Raw genomic sequence first — 19,353 nt, 5'->3', positions numbered from 1 at the left:
GTTCCAGTTCTGTGTGCAGCACAGCTCCTGCTGGGCAGGGGGGCACTTTCCATCTAAACTCTTACCTGCTCTGGACACAGGTGGACAGTGTAAAAGTGTATTTTCAAAGATCCCTTTGCACCTTGTAGTTAGAACCAGTATTCATGGCAAAGTTGCATTCCAGAACAGAGGAAAAGTCACAAGCTCTGCTGTGTAATGTCTAAACCAGAGGAGACAGAGCTCCTCGATCCAGCAGCTCCAGCCAAATCTCTGTGAAATCTAACCCACAGACTTTCTGGGTTCATATTTTATCATCTACATTCTTAACTTGGACATCATTTTGCTTAAAGAGATGCTTCTAAACCTAAATCTTGGAGCTAAGCATGGGTCCATCCAGCCAGATCTGTAATTTCTGATCTTTCCCATTAAAGACATGAGCTTTCTTTGTGCTCATGTGATTTTTCCCCTACTTGTTTTATGTTGCAATAATCATGGTAGAAGTAACTATAGGAAAGCGCACAGTTACAGGTTTATTTACTGACCCAGGATATAAATCTAGTTGCTTAAGCAAGCAAAAACTGCTTAAACAATTGTTAAAGCAAACATGAAGGATGAGGTTCACTGGAAAGGATTCCAAAAATGCTCTGAAAGTTGGGGCTTGGTGGTTTTTCTTTGTTTAAAGGCTACAGACCATCATGCCATCACTCCTTGTAACTGCTATGGAGGTGATGGGAGAGGAAGAGGAGCCTCAGCACTTGCATAAAGAGGTTCTTGTGTTGGTAAACCTGTTACCTGTGCTGCTGGGGTGCCCTCACAGGCTCCTGCAGCCCAGGGGTGGCAAAAAAAGCATTTACAGAGGGAAACCAGCCCTAGATGGGGCTCCCTTGTCCCCTTCACTGAAAGCACAGCTGGGTAGGGATCTGTAGGGAAAAACTGGTGAGAAACTGCTTTGTTGGCACTGAGTGTTCAGGGACTTCCAGAGCTGCAGCAAGCCAGGTTAAACAGCTCGGCAGTGAAATCTCCCTTTGAAGGCTGCTATTTACTTACACCAAAGTTATTCTTCTGCAAGAAGCGATAGGAATGTACAGCTTCAGAGCAAGGAAATGCCACTGTCTTAATAATACGTAGTAACACAGGATGTTAGGGTGGCATCGATCTAGACAGTGAGATGGGAGAATCATTTGCAGAACAGAAATAGAAAATGTTGGAGGTTATTCCTTGAAACACAAATATGATCAAAGGGCTGGAGCAGCTCTGCTCTGGAGCCAGGCTGAGAGAGCTGGGCTGGGTCAGCCTGGAGAAGAGAAGGCTCCTGAAGGGGAGACCTTAGAGCAGCTCCAGTGCCTGAAGGGGCTGCAGGAAACCTGGAGAGGGGCTTGGGACAAGGGATGTAGGGACAGGCCAAGGGGAACGGCTTTAACCTGCCAGAGGGGAGACTGAGATGAGCTCTTAGGCAGAAGCTCTTCCCTGGGAGGGTGCTGAGGCGCTGGCACAGGGTGCCCAGAGAAGCTGTGGCTGCCCCATCCCTGGCAGTGTTCAAGGGCAGGTTGGACACAGGGGCTTGGAGCAAGCTGCTCTAGTGGAAGGTGTCCCTGCCTGTGGCAGGGGTTGGAGCTGGGTGAGCTTTAAGGTCCCTTCCAACACAAACCAGTCTGAGGTTCTGTGATTACTGCTTTTTGCATTGCATCCTTACAAAGTGCCTTGAAGTGCTGGTGAGATTTGGGCCAGAAGAAGCTTCTAAACAACCTCTGAACTGCAAAGCTTTTACTTCCCTGTTGCATGTATAAAATAGCTCTGGTGGTACACCTTATGGTACAAGGTATCCTGCGAATGATGCTAAAAAGTAGAGGACAGACAGCAAGCCATTTTTAGCTTAGTGGATAGACTACTGCTGTCCTTACATGCACTTCATAAATAATTTTGAAGGTTCTGAAGAATGCATTATTCAAAGCATCCGGCTCTTTCTTCTGAGACTGAGTGTGTCCACTGGCACCTTATGAAACACTCACTGTATTTAATTATTAACTCTTTTTTCCAGTATTTGTGAGGGTTTTTTCACTCCGTACAACATGTGCAAGTTCTCATCCCAAAATGACAAGAACAAAGATGGAGCCAAGGGTCGTCTTGGCCATGAGACCTCTCCATTGCTGTTCTTACCAGCCTTCCTCAGGGTCACAACATACAGGTTTTACCAGTGTTTTCTCTCATGGCTCCTGGTGAGGCGAGCTGAGGATGCTTTTAAATAGATAAGAGGAAACAAAACCAAGCAAGAAAAAAGTTATTACTGAAATTCAGCACTGAATCAGAATTACTTTATGAACTTCCTTTCCATGTTCTGGCTTAGCAAAAAGGTCTGTCCTACAGCTCCTGACACTCCATCAGCTTGGACCTTCTGTGCCACTGGAAAATGCCATCACAAAATGGCACCATTTTCAGCCCTTTTCTTCATGAGGTGCAACCACATTCCTTTCAGCCCAAGAACGGCGATGGAATGAGAGAGCGCAAAGACTTTTTCCTTGTGATCTGGGAGATTTGGTGTGTGTTTGAACAGGTATGTAAAGCCGAGAAACAGAAACAATACGGTCCAAGTTTCAAGATTTAGCGTGGTTTTCAGGAGGTGCCAATATGCTACATGCGTAATGTGCATATTTCTGGAAAATTATGAATCACGTACTTTTTTTTCCTGTAAAAATGACAGCTGTTTTCTAGGATGTCAAATCTGTAATTCCTTCCAAAGAGCAAAACAAATTAAGTAAGAGTAACTAAAGTGGTAGGGACAATATTTTGAAGAATGGGAAGTAGAGCAGATTGCATCCCATTTTGCTGCATGTCCATGGTGGGGAAGGGAAGAGGGCTCCATACAAGTATCGTGCGGATAACATGGCCCATGCATGGTAGCAGAAATGTTTCTCTTATGAGACACCAGTTCATCCTGGACCAAATACGTGGGCTTCTTTCATATGCAATGCAATTAATACATCTTCCTGCTGACTTCCTTCCCGTGGGTGTTGGATTAAGGCTGCAGTAGATTGTGTACAGCAAACCAGGTGAGACGCCAGCTCCAAATCAGGAAGGACTGTCTGTCCCCCTGAGCATGAAGGAGCCAAACACCAGCAATCCCAAAGAGGACGTGTTGTACAGACAGGAACAAACTTGTATCTGCTTGGAAATGCCTTCGTGGCCTTTGCAGCACTACGAATACATGTGGTGTGTAAGTTTCTGTGTGCTATTTTGAAGAGGGACTTTTTAAAAGGTCATTTAATGATCAGACAAGGGCCAATGGCTGTAAACTTCAAGAGGGTAGATTTAGATTATATATTAGGCAGAAGCTCTTCCCTGTGAGGGTGCTGAGGCGCTGGCACAGGGTGCCCAGAGAAGCTGTGGCTGCCCCATCCCTGGCAGTGTTCAAGGCCAGGTTGGACACAGGGTCTTGGAGCAAGCTGCTCTAGTGGAAGGTGTCCCTGCCCGTGGCAGGGGCTGGAACTGGATGAGCTTTAAGGTCCCTTCCAACACAAACCACCACTCCAGGATTGTATGATTCTATGGTATTTGCCCTTTACTGAAATTATCTGGTACCAGTGTTTTATTTCTTTAACCATCTTTTAGGAGCCAAAAAAAACCCACAAAGGGATAATTCCCATTCATGAGGTCTTCTTTCAGGTAGAATCAGTTAAACATGAAGCTTCATCACACAGCTTTTATGCTGAAGTAAGAATTCCCATAGCAAAAAAAAAGAAAAAAAACAGCATTTCTGCCTGTTTGTGAAATTACTTTCATTTAAAGTAGTAATTTGATGTTGAGAAGAAAGGCAAACAATTACAGCAATCGCTCTCTGTGGTGCAAGTACATTCATGCTTTTTCTGCCTTCTGACTGCAAAGGCAATATTTACATAAGCATACAAATCATATCACGTATTGAACTAGTTCTAGAACTGCAAATATTAAAACTGCAATGATATTTTGTTGATGTTTTAAACGCTTGATGGTCAGGAAATGCCAAAGCATTGATGAAACAGCTGGATGCCAGGTGTTTTCCAGGGCCCAGCTTTGGGAAGTTGTTTTCTGAACATCTGCAGGCATTAAGTGTCTTCTTAACAAAGCCCCATACCACCCAACAGGGCATGACAGAAGAGATCTGTTCTGGTACTCAATGTATTTTCTAAGTCTTTTCTTCCTGAAGAGCAGGTAACGCTATGGGAATGTAAAGATCAGCAGGAAAAGCCCCTCTGCCTTCGGTAGCAAGTGGCATGTTGAGATGCCGATGGAGAAGATTCTCCTAGCACACATGTTGCTGCCATTTAATTATTCCCTTTCCTGTAAAGAGCCTGGCTTTAATTAGATGGCAAAACCAAGTGAGAACTTTTCTCCAAGCCGTTTTCAAGTGCTCGCTTCCTCCTCTGTGTTCTGTGGTTTATTAGATTTGAATGAGTAATGGGGTGGTTTCATTTGTTTAGTAAAATTAAAGTGGTCAGTAACAATTTCCTGTCTGAGCAAACGTGGGCTGATTAATAATATTGGTGATGGTGGTGAATAGGTTTCCTTTGCAGCACATGGGTTGAGCTGCCAGCCTGCTGCTGCTCGGGGGTTTCCAGATGTCTTGGTACTTAGGCTCAGTGTCAATACTCACCAAGAGAAACTCTGTGCTTACAGGGCTGGGCTGGCACAGGAGTAGTTCAAAAGGTGGTTGAACACCAAAGCAGCATGGAGGAGATACGTTTTGAACCAAAACTGATCTTCCTTCTTACCCAAACATCTGATAATTTGCATTTGAAGAGCCAAGTCTAGGTGTGGTACGAGCCCTGGAAACACCAGTGAGGTGTCCAGATTTGGAATGTGCCTCTCTCATTCGGAGAAACACAGAGAAAGTGTTTGCCTGGTCCTCACCAATGTGTTTTCCAGCATTGCTGGCAGGGATGGAAATCCCTATCAGAGACTCTTTTTACTTTTCACAGAAACACAATCTACTTTACCCTGCACACAACAATCTTGCAGAATGCCATGATCCTGGGTCAAAACTCTACAGCATCCCATTAATTTGAACTAGCAGCAAAAATAGTAGGGAAATCAAATGCATTTTGCAAACCTTGGCATGGGACTCAGTATTTTCACTCCCACTGAAAACACCATGGTGAACTTTATCTCTGTTTATACTTGAAAAAAGCCACGTGTAACCAGGGGATACAATCTCCCTACCTAAATTGCAGTTACCAGTTCACACAAAATTTGGGAGTCAGTTTTCTCATATGCATTACAGATTTTTGCCTGAATTTTATTCATTGCCTCTTCAGAGAGTCAGCTACACAGATGGGTACTGATCATCTCACCCAAAATCCAGTGAGACAGCCCTCTTGCAAAAGGCATTTGGAAAAGGATGAACTCTACCACAGTTACTTTTGCTGTATTTAAACACCGATGGAATTTGTGGCAAGTAAATGCTTATTGCATGTAAAATTGCTTGGGCTGTGATAGGACATAAAAACTGTCATAGTCCATGAGTTTTAAAATGCGATGGCAGACAAGGAGTACCAGAGAAACATCAGCCTTGGTGCAACACTTATTGAGTCCATGACAAAAATGCTGTCTCCAATTATTGCTGTTCAGTTGATGACAAATACAATGCTTTTGCTGTTAGTAGGCAAACACCAGGGCCTGTCAGCATGTAAGACTTCAAAACCCTATATCAACATCCAGAAGTTTGTTTTACAGAGCTGATTCAACAGACCGCTGACATGTTTCTTTGCTAAACTTAGTTCTTCAGTCATTGTCCATTGATCCTCACATCTGCAGATGACCATTAAATGAACTTGGTTCTTTCTAGAAGCTGCAGAGTGTTCCAGTGGTCACGGTTAGCTAGACTGATAGGTTGATAAGCACAGATTCTGTAAATAAAACACTTCGTACATCAACACCAGTGCTTTCTACAAGAGATGCCAGAGTATAGACAGCTTCCACAAGAATCATTCCACTCAAGGTGCAATTTGGAGTATTTGAGTTCCCTTAATTTTTACTGCCATTGGTGTCAAAATGAGATGCTTTGCACTTCAGAGAAGATATTGGTGGCACATGGACTCCAGCCCTCATGGAAAATGCTGATTGGTTGTCTCAGGAAGGTAACTCACTGAAAAAAGGGTTTCAGCCTAGCCTAAAGTAAAATGACTTCTGTGAAAGGGAAAGCACACGATAAGCAGATATATCCTCAAAAAAGACTGTAAAAAGAGGCATACTTCTTTCCTTACTCGTACTTCCTAACGCAGATAACAGCAAGCCTTTGCACAGAGAGGAAGTCAGAGAAATGACACTGTTCCACATGAACAAGCAGGTTGTGTGGGTGTAACCGAATCAGAAATTACACTAATAAATGATGTCTCTCCTCTGACAACCCAAAGCACTCTGCAAATGTTATTTCAGCTGGGCAACAGAGATGGGCAAATATGTGATAGGTTTAGAGCTGAAGGGTCAGAGAAATGTAACGATGTAAGTGTCTTGCTTGAGGTGAGACACGAGGCTAACGAAGAGTGGGGCTGGTACGCCTGTGTTATGACTTGTAGACCTGTGGTCTAACCACCAGGCAAGCAAAGGCTTATAAAAATTAACAGTATTAGAAAAGATTATGCTCCCCAGCAAAATACCAAGTTCCTGTGAAGACCTGTGAATTGCTTGCGTAGCTTTTGCAAGTGGCTCTCTCAGAGACACTGTCTGTGGTTCCTCTGTGTGTGTGTCTGCGTCAGGACTTTTGAACAGTTACACAGAAGTCAAACGTGTTTCTTTTCACCTTGTCTGCAAAACTCAGATGTCAGGTACAGATTAGACCCTGTCTGCTTCATGGCAGGAAAACAAAGCGCCTAGAGCTGTCCCATCCTCATTTAAGAAAACCCAAACCCGTCTTTTTGCTTAAAGTTCAAAGCAGTGAGATTGCAGCTGTTTTGCCAAAGCAAATGCGTAGCCAGAAGTCATCTGAGAATTTTAAATTACTAATAAATTGGATAAATTCCTCTAATACAGATCCTGGTTTGGGTGCAGCCGGCGAAGAGTGGCTCCTGTCCATCCATTCCAAGCCATGCAACGAATGCTCACCTTCTTCCATCTCCTTGAGTCTGTCCTATTGTTTCCTCTCTTGAACGAGAACTGATTTTAGCACCTGGTGGGCTCAGTAAGGTGGGAGTGATCAGTTTGTCACAGAGTGAAAATAAGCAACTGCAGCTTATCCTTGTGTCACGTTCATTTGAAAGGTCAATTCAATCACCAGTCCATTTCCATTACCTGTAGGTTCTTGTTGAAAATTGGCAATTTCCGCTGTATTAAGTCCTGGGCTTGGATGACAAAACCTGGCTCTAGAAGAGAAAGTCTGGGGGTGTTTTTCATGACTCAGCTCTAGCACAGTGCCGCAAGTTTGCTAATTTCTTTTTGACTGAGGATCTTGCAAGTGGGCTCTAACTCGACAAAACCCATGAATGAGCCTAATGTAGATCATTTGTGCAACTGTTCTTGTAAATCCTTATGAGTTTGCATGTGAATCTTTACCCTTTCTGACCCTCCAGCCTATGCCCCTTCCTCCTACCCCCCTCCTACACTTTGAACTTCAGTGCACAACTCTTGGCAGTCTCTGGTCCTTGCAGGTCTGACTTCTGCAGCCACCCATGCAACCCTTCTGCCTCCAGAGGGGACAAAACACAGCCTGTTTCAGAGCAAGGGATCTTGTTTAATGCCATTAGATCCGCACTTTTGGTATAGGTTGTTCTTTGTGGGATAACTGTATTCCAAAGTGTCAGTGTTACAGCTGAAATACCGTGCAACACATGATATACATAGGGGCAGGCTCAGCCAGAATTGATGCAGCAGTGCCATCCTGTACCCGTGTTATGATTGATTCTGCCTTTTAGCGCATGAAACATCAGCTATCAATCTCGCTCCCTTCTTCTTTTACTTTAGAAACAGCAGAGACACTACCTGAGATATATTATGGCGCCCTAAAGGATGCCACTTATTTATTTAGAATAAATTAAATGGGGTTTAGTGGAGCATGTGTTGGGCTCCAAGCCAGTGGACAGGTTCTGGGCTTCAGTGCAGATGCTCTATAATCAGAGTTTTCAAATGAAAACCCATGTCAATTCATGGGCACTTTAAAAGCTCATCTTGGCTCTATCCCAGCTGCTTGAACTGCAGCCCTTTGCCTGACTCTCCCATCGCTTGAGATGGGAGAAAACTGGGCTCCAGCTCTAGATGAGCCCTGCTGGACTCCAGACACAGGGCTCTCAGCATTTCATTTCCAGGCCTTGCCCATGGGAGCCAGAGATGCCTTCTGGGAAAGTGTTTCCCACACACAAGGAGCAGGCACCATGGAGGCATTGATAGAAACATCAGAACAATGTTTGACATTGCTCAAAATCAGGGCACTGCAGCCATCACCCCTATGCTGGCCATCACAAGGGTTCCTGGGGCAGGTTTTGCTCAGCACTGGGCACCCCTCCCCTAAATACGGATTGGGGTGTCTTAAGGGATTTAAGCTTAAATGTCAACTTCCTGTGTCCCTCCAAGTACTCACTGTGCTCTCCAGCAATTCCAACATGAAGGGGATGGTGCAATGGTCAGAGATGACAAGGAGCATGTATCCAAATGAAGCCAGGCTACTGGGGAATAAAGTCACGTAGCTATGGGAAAAACATGTGTCTGTGAAGACTTCCCTTGACTCTAGCACACACATTCTGCCCGTTGTAAACTGTCTTTTTATATAACTTGACCTAACAACATCTGCAAAATTCTTGCCTTTTTGAAGCTGCTATGAATAGGTCACTGTTTATTTCTGATTAAGCCTGATTCATTTATCATTCTGGTCAGGCTTTCATTCCTCTAAATACATTTAGTCTCAAGATTCTTAGTATTGAAAATACATGTTTCATAGTAATTCTGAGCTCAGGAAAACAGTCAGCCCAAGAGCATGTGCACATTTCTACAGCTTAAAGCTTATTTTTTGCTTGTTAAAGAAAATATAATAGCAGTGTGCTTGCACTAAATTGCAATTTTGAAAGGAAATTTAAGGCAATCGTTTCTGTGGAGGCTTTAGCAGTTGGCTGAGTATTTACGTGTAAACTGTGCCTAGAGACAGTTCAATAAACCCCCTGTTCAATTTGTCACACAGTTATAACATTGGCATGTTGTAGGAAATGTAAACCATTTAGGGATAGCAGTAGGTATTTGGGTAGGCAGTAAGCTCCCAAGCTCACACACGATTTTTCATGTGTTCTTAACACAAGCCAATTTTAAAGCAGAATTAAGGCTAAAATACCTTTTATCGGAACCTGCTGGCTAATTAAGATCAAATTTGCAAGAGCCCAAGACATCCCAAAGATAATGACATCCCTGCCTATAGTATAAAAGTTGGCAGGGGATGGCGAGAAGAGATGGTGTGTTGGGATGCTGGTGGTGAGGACATGTGGTCCTTGGCTGCCCGCCCCAAGGGACAGCCAGGAGGACATGGGAACCCCACAGTGGGTGGGGGTAAGGGTCAGACAGAAATATGTAAGCTGGATTACTTGGCCATGTAGAGAACAACTTGTTTCTTTGCAAAGTTCCCACTCAAGGCTTTGACCTGGTGGTTTCTGTGTATTTCCCAAGTTAATTTTCCTTCCTGCTGCGGCACCAGGTAACCCCAAGGGATGCCCCAGGAGGGGAGCTGCAGGTTGACCCTGCTGTGGGATGCACACAGGGACGAGCTAGGAGGTGCTCCAAGGGCTCAAGGGACTCAATACCCAACCCCAGCCTGTGGCCATTTCACAGGTTTCTGCTCTAGCTGGTGTAGAGCCAAGTGAGCACATCACTTCTCCAACTGGTGTTGGACTAATTTTGGCCTGACGATGGAGGTGAAAACAGAGCTTCCTCTTCTCTGCACAGCTGCGCTCTGATCTGGTTATGATTTCATCTGTATTTCTAGAAATCCAGACGTTTCCAGAAATATCTGACTATGTCATAATCTAACGAATAACTAATCTCTTCATGGCTTTTCAGCATCCCCACCAGCTCCTACCACTCAACCTGTTTGTTAAAATTAGCAAAACATTACATAAAGGCTAAGGCAGTTTTCACCCCTTGCAGTTCTGTCATGCTGGTGTTGTGTTGAGTTCAGCTGAAGGGTGTTTTAATGAACACAAACGAAGCTAACCTTCCAAGAAAGGTCTGTGGGCAAGGGTGGGAAGTTGCAAGAAACATGAGGTAGCTGCTAGGAGAATGCAGACAGATGTCGGAGACAGTTCTCTATTTGTAAACAAACAAACAGCCTGACACTCAAACCGGGCCAGTCTGGTGGAAAATATCAAAGTCATGACCTCCATCCGATGACAGAAAACAGATTACACTCACTGGTACTCACCGTTTTCCGTATCTTTGGGTACATAGTGCTGGTTTTATGAGGCTCTCCAGGGGAGATGAACTGAAGTGACCGTGCTGGGCTCCAGTGAGGTTTTGCTGTTTCACCATCGCCATCTGAAAGGGGACAACCGAGTCTCCATTTGGTTTTGTTTTCTTCCTGGTAAGCTCCTGGCTTTATGTCTGCTCTGTAAGTTCCTTTCCTTATTTTTTTTCATTTCTCCCTGCCCTTTTCCTTTTCTCTCCTATTTTACCTTTTCATAGAACCCCAGACTGGTTTGTGTTGGAAGGGACCTTAAAGCTCATCCAGTTCCAACCCCTGCCACAGGCAGGGACACCTTCCACTGGAGCAGCTTGCTCCAAGCCCCTGTGTCCAACCTGGCCTTGAACACTGCCAGGGATGGGGCAGCCACAGCTTCTCTCAAGAGGAAATGGCCTCAAGCTGCACCAGGGCAGGTTTAGATGGAGCTGAGGAACAATTCCTTCCCCAGAGGGTGCTCAGGCATTGGAACAGGCTGCCCAGGGCAGGGCTGGAGTCACCGTCCCTGCAAGTGTTCACACACTGTATACACAAGGCCCTCAGTTCCATGGGTTAGTGGTGGGCTTGGCAGTGCTGGGGTAAGGGTTGGACTGGATGATCTTAAAGGTCTTTTCCAACCTGGTTGGTTTTATGATTCTATGATTCTATGTTCAGCTCTCTAAATCCCTTAAAGCTGTACATTTTCACTCCTTAAAACTAAGTCCTTAATCCAGCACTGTTATTTGCACATGCATTTGTTTAAGCAGTTGAGCCTAATATACCACTTCTCATTAACTGAATTATATTCCCCAGCTGCAAATAGGCCCATAGCCTATTACAAACATGAAAAATATTATATATGTTTTAATATAGCCTTCCATGTGGTTGAATTAGCTTATTATACCTAACTCAACCAGGTGCAATTGCCTAGTCCTGCCTTCAGTTCTGCTGAGGAATAGTCTCATTGTGCTACAGCCCCATCCTGGTCAGTGCCACATGGATTTGGCCACAAAGAAATAAACATTTATGATAACATACTTCTCATTTTGATTTCAGATGCCTTGTTCCGTTCCAAGTGGTGGTGTTCAGAGGTGAGATTTGGAAGTGGGATATATAGAGAGAGATTTTGCAAACAGAAATCCTTTTTGCACATCTGATTTTTCATGTCACCATTTTTATCGTGGTGATTTAACAAAGCCGGTGTATTTGTGAACAAGTGTGCATCCAGGACACCTCCGTTTCCCTACTCTATATGCCTAAAAGTGGTGACTTGGAATCATATCCTAGCTCTCTCACAGTCTCATCATGGCTCCAGACTTCCCTGGGTACCTGCCTGCTGCTTTGCTGCTCAGATGACAGTGGAGATGCTCCAGTGGGGAAGTCTTCATTGTCACCACTGGCGACTTTCATTCCCATTTCTCCAGCTGCCCCAGTCACCTTCCTCTGGGATAACACCACCTCAGAGCCTTCCCTGCCAGTAATCCATCCCCTACCCTCCTTGCAGTGACTCACTGGTGTCCACAGGAAGAAACTGAATCACAATCTCAGCAACTTCTGCTGACCCCATTTACAGCCCACAACACAAACATGGGCGGCAGACCAAAGCGGAGGTGGAAAGCCGAGCTTTTCGTTAAGCAAGCACATTGTGGGACCCTGGAAAGAAAGATCTCTTTGCTCTGGCAAGCCTGTGCATGCAGGCGCTGCATTCCCGAGGGAAGCTGGGTTCCTGTGGGGACAGGAGCCAGAGCCTGGACGGGAGCCGCGTGGGAAGCCGGCTGCTCCGTTCCTTTCTTTGATAAAGTGGTGGTTTGAGTCCACCTATGAGAGAACCCATTCTGCGGGCTTTGCTTTGGCAAGGCTGCTCTGTAAAAGTAAATTCGGCTCCTTGCTTTGTAATCTGGGGTGATTTAAAATCTCGTTGTGCTTTTTGAAGTTGGAATAATTAAAGTAGTGCTGGCAAACAGGGGAGACGGTATGTGTAGCAAAAGCCAAATTTCAGGCTAGAGGCAATCTGCATGTGCCTGGGATCTGCCTGATGAATAAAATGAAGCTAAAGGAGGACAGGCTAGTGGGGTTATAACAGGTAAGGAGGTGTAAATTCAAGTGATTGCTTTGTATGAATTAAAAAGAGGTACCATTTTGCCTCTTTGGGCTAGAACCCATGCAGATGAGGTAGAGCCCCTTGCTCTGCAGAGGGACAGAGCTTTTGATACCCTGCTGCATCTATAGGGATGGTATAGGAACTATATGCACAGAGTGCTTGCAACCCCAGGCTGAAGCCAGCTTGGCCACAGATGCCCCCATTACAGACACCGCCATTATACAGACCCCCGTTACAGGTACCCCAAGTACAGACACCCCCATTACAGACACCCGCAGTACAGACATCCCTATTGCAGAGGGGAGCTCAACAAAGGATGGGACTGCACTCATCCCTCAAGTTCAAACCTTGCTACAAAGACAAAGCCTTGGGGGAATTCAGAGGGTACTTCTTTTGTTGTTTACTTAGCTTGTGGGAGTTTAATGTTTAATCGCTGCAGAGGAGTGAGTGGGTTAGTCATGTAATTGTTAGCCATGATTTCTGCCTTTTTTCCTTCTGTCCTTTGTTCTTCCTTATCGCGGCTCTTGCATTTTGTGGACTAAACCGGCTTCCTATCACAGCCCGCTAGTCCTTGATTTCTTAGTAAACAGCATTTTTATGGCATTAACAGGAGTGTCTTCATTTAAAAAGCTTAAATGAAGGGCACAGGAGTCCTTAACCTCAAAGGCTCCCTAACCTCAAAGGAGGCGGATGCTTCCCCAGCAGACAGGCATGGGTCCAGGCTGTGAGTACCATTGCTCCTGCAGATCAAAGAGCCATAACATGATCCCAGGCTTCTCCCAGGAGAAGCAATGTTTAAACTCCCCTGTCTCCATTGCTAATTTCTCAAATGAAAGAGGTGCAAAATGATAAATGACTGTATAACTCCAAACAAGGGATCCATTTGCTGAGTGAATGAAACACTTTTTTATCCACTACCCTCAAAGTGTAAAACAAGTTCCAGGCTTGGAAGTTGGTAGATAAGCGTGCCACTACTTGCAACTACATAAGGCAACCCCGCAGGGCTGTTCCCTACAGGGCAGGTTTGTGTCCCAGTGTGGCTTGCGGCTGCTCCCTAGCTTCACCTCTGCTCTCTCCCAACATGTGCCATGAGAAACGTAGACTCATGGAATCCCAGAGTGGTTTGTGTTGGAAAGGACCTTAAAGCTCATCCAGTTCCAACCCCCTGCCATGAGCAGGGACACCTTTCACTAGACCAAGTGTCCTCAGTTGCTCAAAATGCCACAGAGCAGTCCAATGCACCTTGTGGAATTGTCAGGAGGTACTGGGAAAAACTAAACTCCAATCCACTTACCATGGAAACAGGGTCTCTAGCTTTGAAATATGAAGCTACCTGGCTAACTTAGATAAATTATGGCTGGATGAGCACGGTAGTTTGACAGCAAAGGTAGCATTAGGCATGAGAACATCTGTCAGCATCTGTCTGCTTTAGGATGACAGATTGCAGGGAGCAGAGATGCTGGCGTTGCCACTGGCTGAGCAGAGCTGCAGATGACCTGGCAATGCTGCTGTTTACACAACCCCTTGAAGCTATTGCCACAACCTGTGGAGCTGGTTTTAGCAAGAGTGGAAAATCAGTGGAGAGAAAAGCAATGCTGAAAAGCCAGACAAGCTAGAGCAGTATCTGGAGCAGTGCAGAGTGCATTGTCAGTTAAATCATTTTTAGCAGTGGTCCAAATTCATCCATGTTCAGCTCTGAGTGTATGCTGGTGGTTACAGGGCTTGGAAGAAGGGGTCCAGAGGAAAACTATCTCCCAAAACACCCTTGGTGGCCAAGAAGAGGCCACTGTTGCCTCTGTGCCCTGTGGTAGGTACTCATTCTGCCAGGTGCACAGGGGCTAATATCTCAATGCTAAACCCCATTCCCCACCTTGGAACTGGCACTGGCTCCGGGTCCCCCACATCGCCAGTTCAGGGTGGCTTCTGGATAGGTACTGTTGGCAACGGGATCTTATGGATAGTGTCATAACTGCAATGTTACCATGAGGCCATAATAAAAAAGCTTTATTCTTGCACTGACTTCAATGAAAGCGTAACTGCTAGAGAGAATGGAATAAAGATACAAGTAATTTAAATTGCTAAGACTCCAGCTGAGCAGTTTTTGATGACAAAATATTCGCAATCACTTCACATCAGGAACTCATTGCATGCAATGTGCAAAGACTTTGCCTTCCTATATTCAAAATTAGAGCAGTTTAAAGTTAAATGCACTTAGATTCAGTTGAGTTCAGGACCAAATTTCTGGTTGCTTTAATCGCAAAGGTCAATTTTAATCTTTCCTCCAATGTAAATAAAAAGTGGCATTACTGAGGCAGCAGAGATTGCAGGAGGGCATAACAGGAGGTATAAAAAGCAAATCATGCTGGGCAATCCTGGGAGCTCCTCAGAAGCAATGAGGTGGGAAAACTGGGATTGTTCTAGAAGGATGACAGGCATCACCCAAGTAAGTTAGAGGAGTGATTAGGGGTGAAATGATCTCAGTTCTTCTGCTCAGAAACCAACCTAAGATGTTACAAAATGTTTTTGCTGGAGATGTAAAACAGCGCTCAGGGAACAACCTGGGAAGGAGACACCAATGGGCTAAAAAGCCAGAATTTGGGAATGTCACCAGATCCTCATGATTTCACACATTTTCTAAATCTGAATATGGAAAGATTTTTGCATTCGTTCCAGATACTCCGAAATGGCAACCAAAGTTTCTATTTTCCTTTTGAAATGTAGGCACAGAGTTGTTATGTTCGTTATCTGTGGTTGTATAATGTAATACAGTGGATTTTACAGAGATATCCTTATCTTTTCACAGTACTTTAATAATTGCCTTTTCATTTTGTTTTATAAGCTTGAAAGTTACAATGTTAGCTGTTAACCAAGGGTCTCCATACACTTCAATTCTTGTCCATTTTTTAACAGCCACCAGTATCAGTTACTTACCAGCCCTGCAAGTTGCTCCCGGACTACAGAAAAGAAGAAAGCTCTTCGCTTTTCAAAGTAAAAGATGTTTCAAGCATATATCCTTAAGGCTTACAAAACTGGCACATCAATCTTGAACCAGAAAAAGCTGTGTCCTCCATGCTGAAGGCAATGCTGAGTTTTGCTCCCAAAGGAGAACAGCTCCTGCAGTGCCTCAGCATGTCCTTGCTCTAGTGGAAGGTGTCCCTGCCCGTGGCAGGGGGTTGGAACTGAATGAGTTTTCAGGTCCTTTCCAACCCAAATCATTCCAGGATTCTATGATTACTGGTTTTCAGATTGTTGCTGCTTGGATCTCCACCCGCAGATCCTTGGTCTAAGACTCTGCCATTTATGTGGGCATCCTGGTAGGGACTGCTCCATGCTGAAGGAGCACATCCGTAAGTGGATACTGACAAGAGGGGCACAAACAGTGGGACTTTCACTGCCTGGCACATTGCCTCAACCTGCCACGGGGCACAGCCAGATGAAGAAACCCAGAGTGCCATCACCAAGGAATTCCCCAGCATGGGAAGTATTAGCCACAGTTAAGTCAGAAGGGTGTGCCAAGGGCAGGGCATTGCAATGTACTTTGGGATCTTGCTATAACTGAATGAAATCTTTCTTACTTCCACCCATCCTGGACTGCGACTGTCACTCTGAGACTCAGAGCTGGTACACTGGAGTATAATGTTATGGCTCCAGGTAAAAGTAGAACCATCTGCTTTGCTCTGCACTATACTATATAATATAAATGTAAATTATCTCTGTAATATAATGCACAGTGAAGAATTCATTTAATAGTGTATCTGATTACCTCTGTCTCACATTCAGCATGCTTCAATAGGGTATCACTTCTAATAATAATAAATCATGTTTACGCTGCTGTATATCTTCATGCGCACACCTCAAATCCTTCACAAGAGGTGTACATTGCTAAACCCAGCCACAGACAGAAGCAAAGCACCATCCTGAGCTGAGTAAGTGGCTGCAACCACTACGCAAGCTGAAAGCCCTCAAGGCAGTTTGCATATATTTCAGGGGAGAATACGCCCTTTCCTGAAGAAGATTAAGCTCTCCTCTTTTTAAGCTTTGGAATGAAAGAGATAGTCCCCAACTGAAGAAAACTTTTCACACTTTTTATTGCAAAGACACTGTGTTTTAAAGACAATTCACATTTTTTTTTTACTGTGGAATGTCTTTGGGCCAAAACAGAATAAGAGGGGAAAGGGCTTTTTGTTTTTCAGTAATAAACTTTATATCTAAAACTGATGGAAGGAAAATAAAAATTCACTGTTTGATGGAAAATAAAGAATCATCATATGTATTTTAGCATAATGCTATGCACATAGGAATGAGGAAAACAACTGCAACATAAGAATATTAAACTCCTACTGCTAATGAACTCGAAGTGTTTAAATATGACTTTCATGGCAGTGGAGTACTTAAAAGGCTGAGAAATTACTTCATCATTGTGTATCAGCACTTAAACACAGCAATTACATCAGGGTGCTTTTCTACCTCAGTATCACATTAATGACAAGATCCAGTGACTGACAGCTGAAGCTGAATGAATTCACCCTCCATGTGAGATTAAATTTCCAGGCTCTGTCAACATAGTTACAGCAGAAGAAATGAAGTTTTGGCTCTCACTTAGAGGCTGCATATTGCAAATATTCTTTTGAATTAAACTCTGTGCTTATATATGCAGGGATTTTAATGCTTCTGCTCCTCTCCTCCCTCTGGGAGGTATGAAGAGGTTTGTCTGTGTTGCCCTCAAGGTGCCCATCACACACACGGTTTCACTGTAAGGCAATGGCTGTAGGGAAACCTCCTTCTTCAGCTCTTCAGCTGAACACCTGCAGGGATGGAGAGGATGGAGTTCACCCATTAGCTACTGATGGCTCAGCGGTCAGTGTTACCTTCTTAAGCTTCAGAAACTGTCTGCAACTGAAGGGTGTACTCCTGAGGTGGAGAAGACAGCCTCATTTCTTAGAGTCTACCCTATCGTCTACCTAGAGTCTATCTAGAGTCATGTGTTTGAAGTCACAGCAATCAGCAACCCTGGGGTATGAAGGGAGGCTCTTCCCCAGGCCCTGTTGACAGGAACCTCGAAGAACTTTTGTCTACCTCCACATTATGGCAAATAATTGAATTAATTAATATTACCTAATCAATCACTGCAGAAAACTCAGACATTCATCCTCTGGGATAAAGTTTAATGACTGAATAGCTTTCCTTGGTTGCTAACGCTGAAGGTGTCAGCAGAGTGATGACCTTGCCTGCTCATAGCCTTTAAGAAAAGCAGTCCCATTGAGTCAGTAACACCCCTCTTAAAATAGTGCACAGGAGGCATACTGCATGTGGATGGAATCTGCAATATTGAAACCATAAAAAAGAGAATATAGTGAAAGCATTTTGCTCTACACTTAGTAATTCACTGGCCAGGCTTTTTCCTGTTTTCCACTGTAACATAACTATTAGTTTTAACAAAACCGTTTTGTCCAAGGCAGAATTAATTTCTTTAGAGCAATGAAGTGAGGTTTTGTTCACAGCTCTTTATTTCTGCCTATGTATAAAGTTGCTGAACTTCCTCTGCGGGGTAAAATTATCCCATCATGAAAATACAACGAGAAAAGTTAAGAACTGGAATATTTTGGAATTGTTGAGTATTTCTGCTTCATTGCTATGACATGCAAGATGTGATATTATATATGGGGTATATATGTGATATACGTGTTTACATCTGTGTATTTGCATATACACATAGAGAGATACATATTACTCCTTTGGGTATTACTTTTACACACATATGTTTCACTGGGAGTTTCCATACCTTGTGAAATAAACACTTGCTCTTAAATGTGTGTATTGCCGCAGGTCACCCACCAAATGTTATTTATTATAGCCTATATTTTGAGTAACTGGAATCCCAGCAGGAATCAATGTCCAAACTCACTTACCCGTTTCAGTGATGAGAATCACAAGTAGCTCCTGAGTAAAGGATGGGTACAGAAGGGGCCTGCCAATATTTTTTTGCCAGGCATGAAGACTGGTGTGAGAATACCTGCCAGCTTTTGGGAACTACAAATAGAGGCAACTGGAGAGGAAATGAGTTCCTGTCTCAGAATTCTACTGCAATACCCCGGGCTCCAAGCCAACCTCTAAATTGCAGGCAGCGGCACTGCATGGGGCAGCAGTGCAGACTTTCTGCCTGAAAGCTTTGAGAGGCTGCAGGGTAGGTAAAAAAAATAGATTCTGTCCTTTGCAATCTTTGCACACCTACTTCGTACTGCAGAAGAACGGGAAAGCAGCCGCGTAATCTCATCCCTTCAGAGCTGAAGTGCACCTGTTTGTCTGTCAACTGCTACATTTGCACACTCCACAGAAAGGAATACTAAGAAACATAGAATTGCTTCAAAGTCAGTGAGCTCAGCTGAGCGTTAAGTAGCCTGGGTACCAGTACAATAGCGTAACACTAGAACTACTATCATCTTCCTACTGAAAGTAAGTTTTGCTTTAAATCAAGGCATTAGGCATGATTATATTTATATTATATTTATAGTTATATTTATGTTTCTATGAGCAAAGATGGATACCTAAAGGGTTTAAGGCTGAGGTGTACCCTGTTGGGCTCACCCACACTCTCTGTGTAACTCATAGGGGAAAATCCATGTTGGTGGCAGCTGACTTCTCCATCTCACATTGGTTTGTGGTTGAGCTCTTCATCTTTTGGCTCACCACGTGCATAGTTCATGAGTATACTTTTGCCAACAGTGCAACTTACAGAGTCTGGCTATTTTAAGAAGTTTGCATGTCATCTTAAGCAAATATAGTCCATTCTACACAGAATTGACTCCTTGCTGAATTGCAAACACAGGAAGCATTAGGCCACCCCAAAAGGAAGGTCGTACTGGTCTTCCATGATGGAAACTATGGTAAACTACAA

At 44.1% G+C, this 19,353-nt stretch overlaps 1 long non-coding RNA gene across 1 annotated transcript; it reads right to left on the bottom strand.

Moving 5' to 3' along the window:
- Window positions 1-16,522: 16,522 nt before the first annotated feature.
- Window positions 16,523-18,618, bottom strand: LOC133272411 (uncharacterized). The gene is made up of 2 exons (XR_009744401.1): window positions 18,368-18,618; window positions 16,523-17,263 (listed from the first exon to the last, which is right to left on the bottom strand). It is a non-coding gene; the product is annotated as an uncharacterized LOC133272411 (long non-coding RNA).
- Between the last annotated feature and the right edge of the window lie 735 nt (window positions 18,619-19,353).

The sequence above is a fragment of the Pezoporus flaviventris genome, unplaced genomic scaffold, assembly GCF_033815535.1.
Source record: "Pezoporus flaviventris isolate CSIRO_AGI_PZ_B2104156 unplaced genomic scaffold, CSIRO_AGI_Pfla_v1 ptg000029l, whole genome shotgun sequence".
Taxonomy (NCBI): Eukaryota; Metazoa; Chordata; class Aves; order Psittaciformes; family Psittacidae; genus Pezoporus; species Pezoporus flaviventris.
This window is presented reverse-complemented; position numbering and strand designations above follow the sequence as displayed.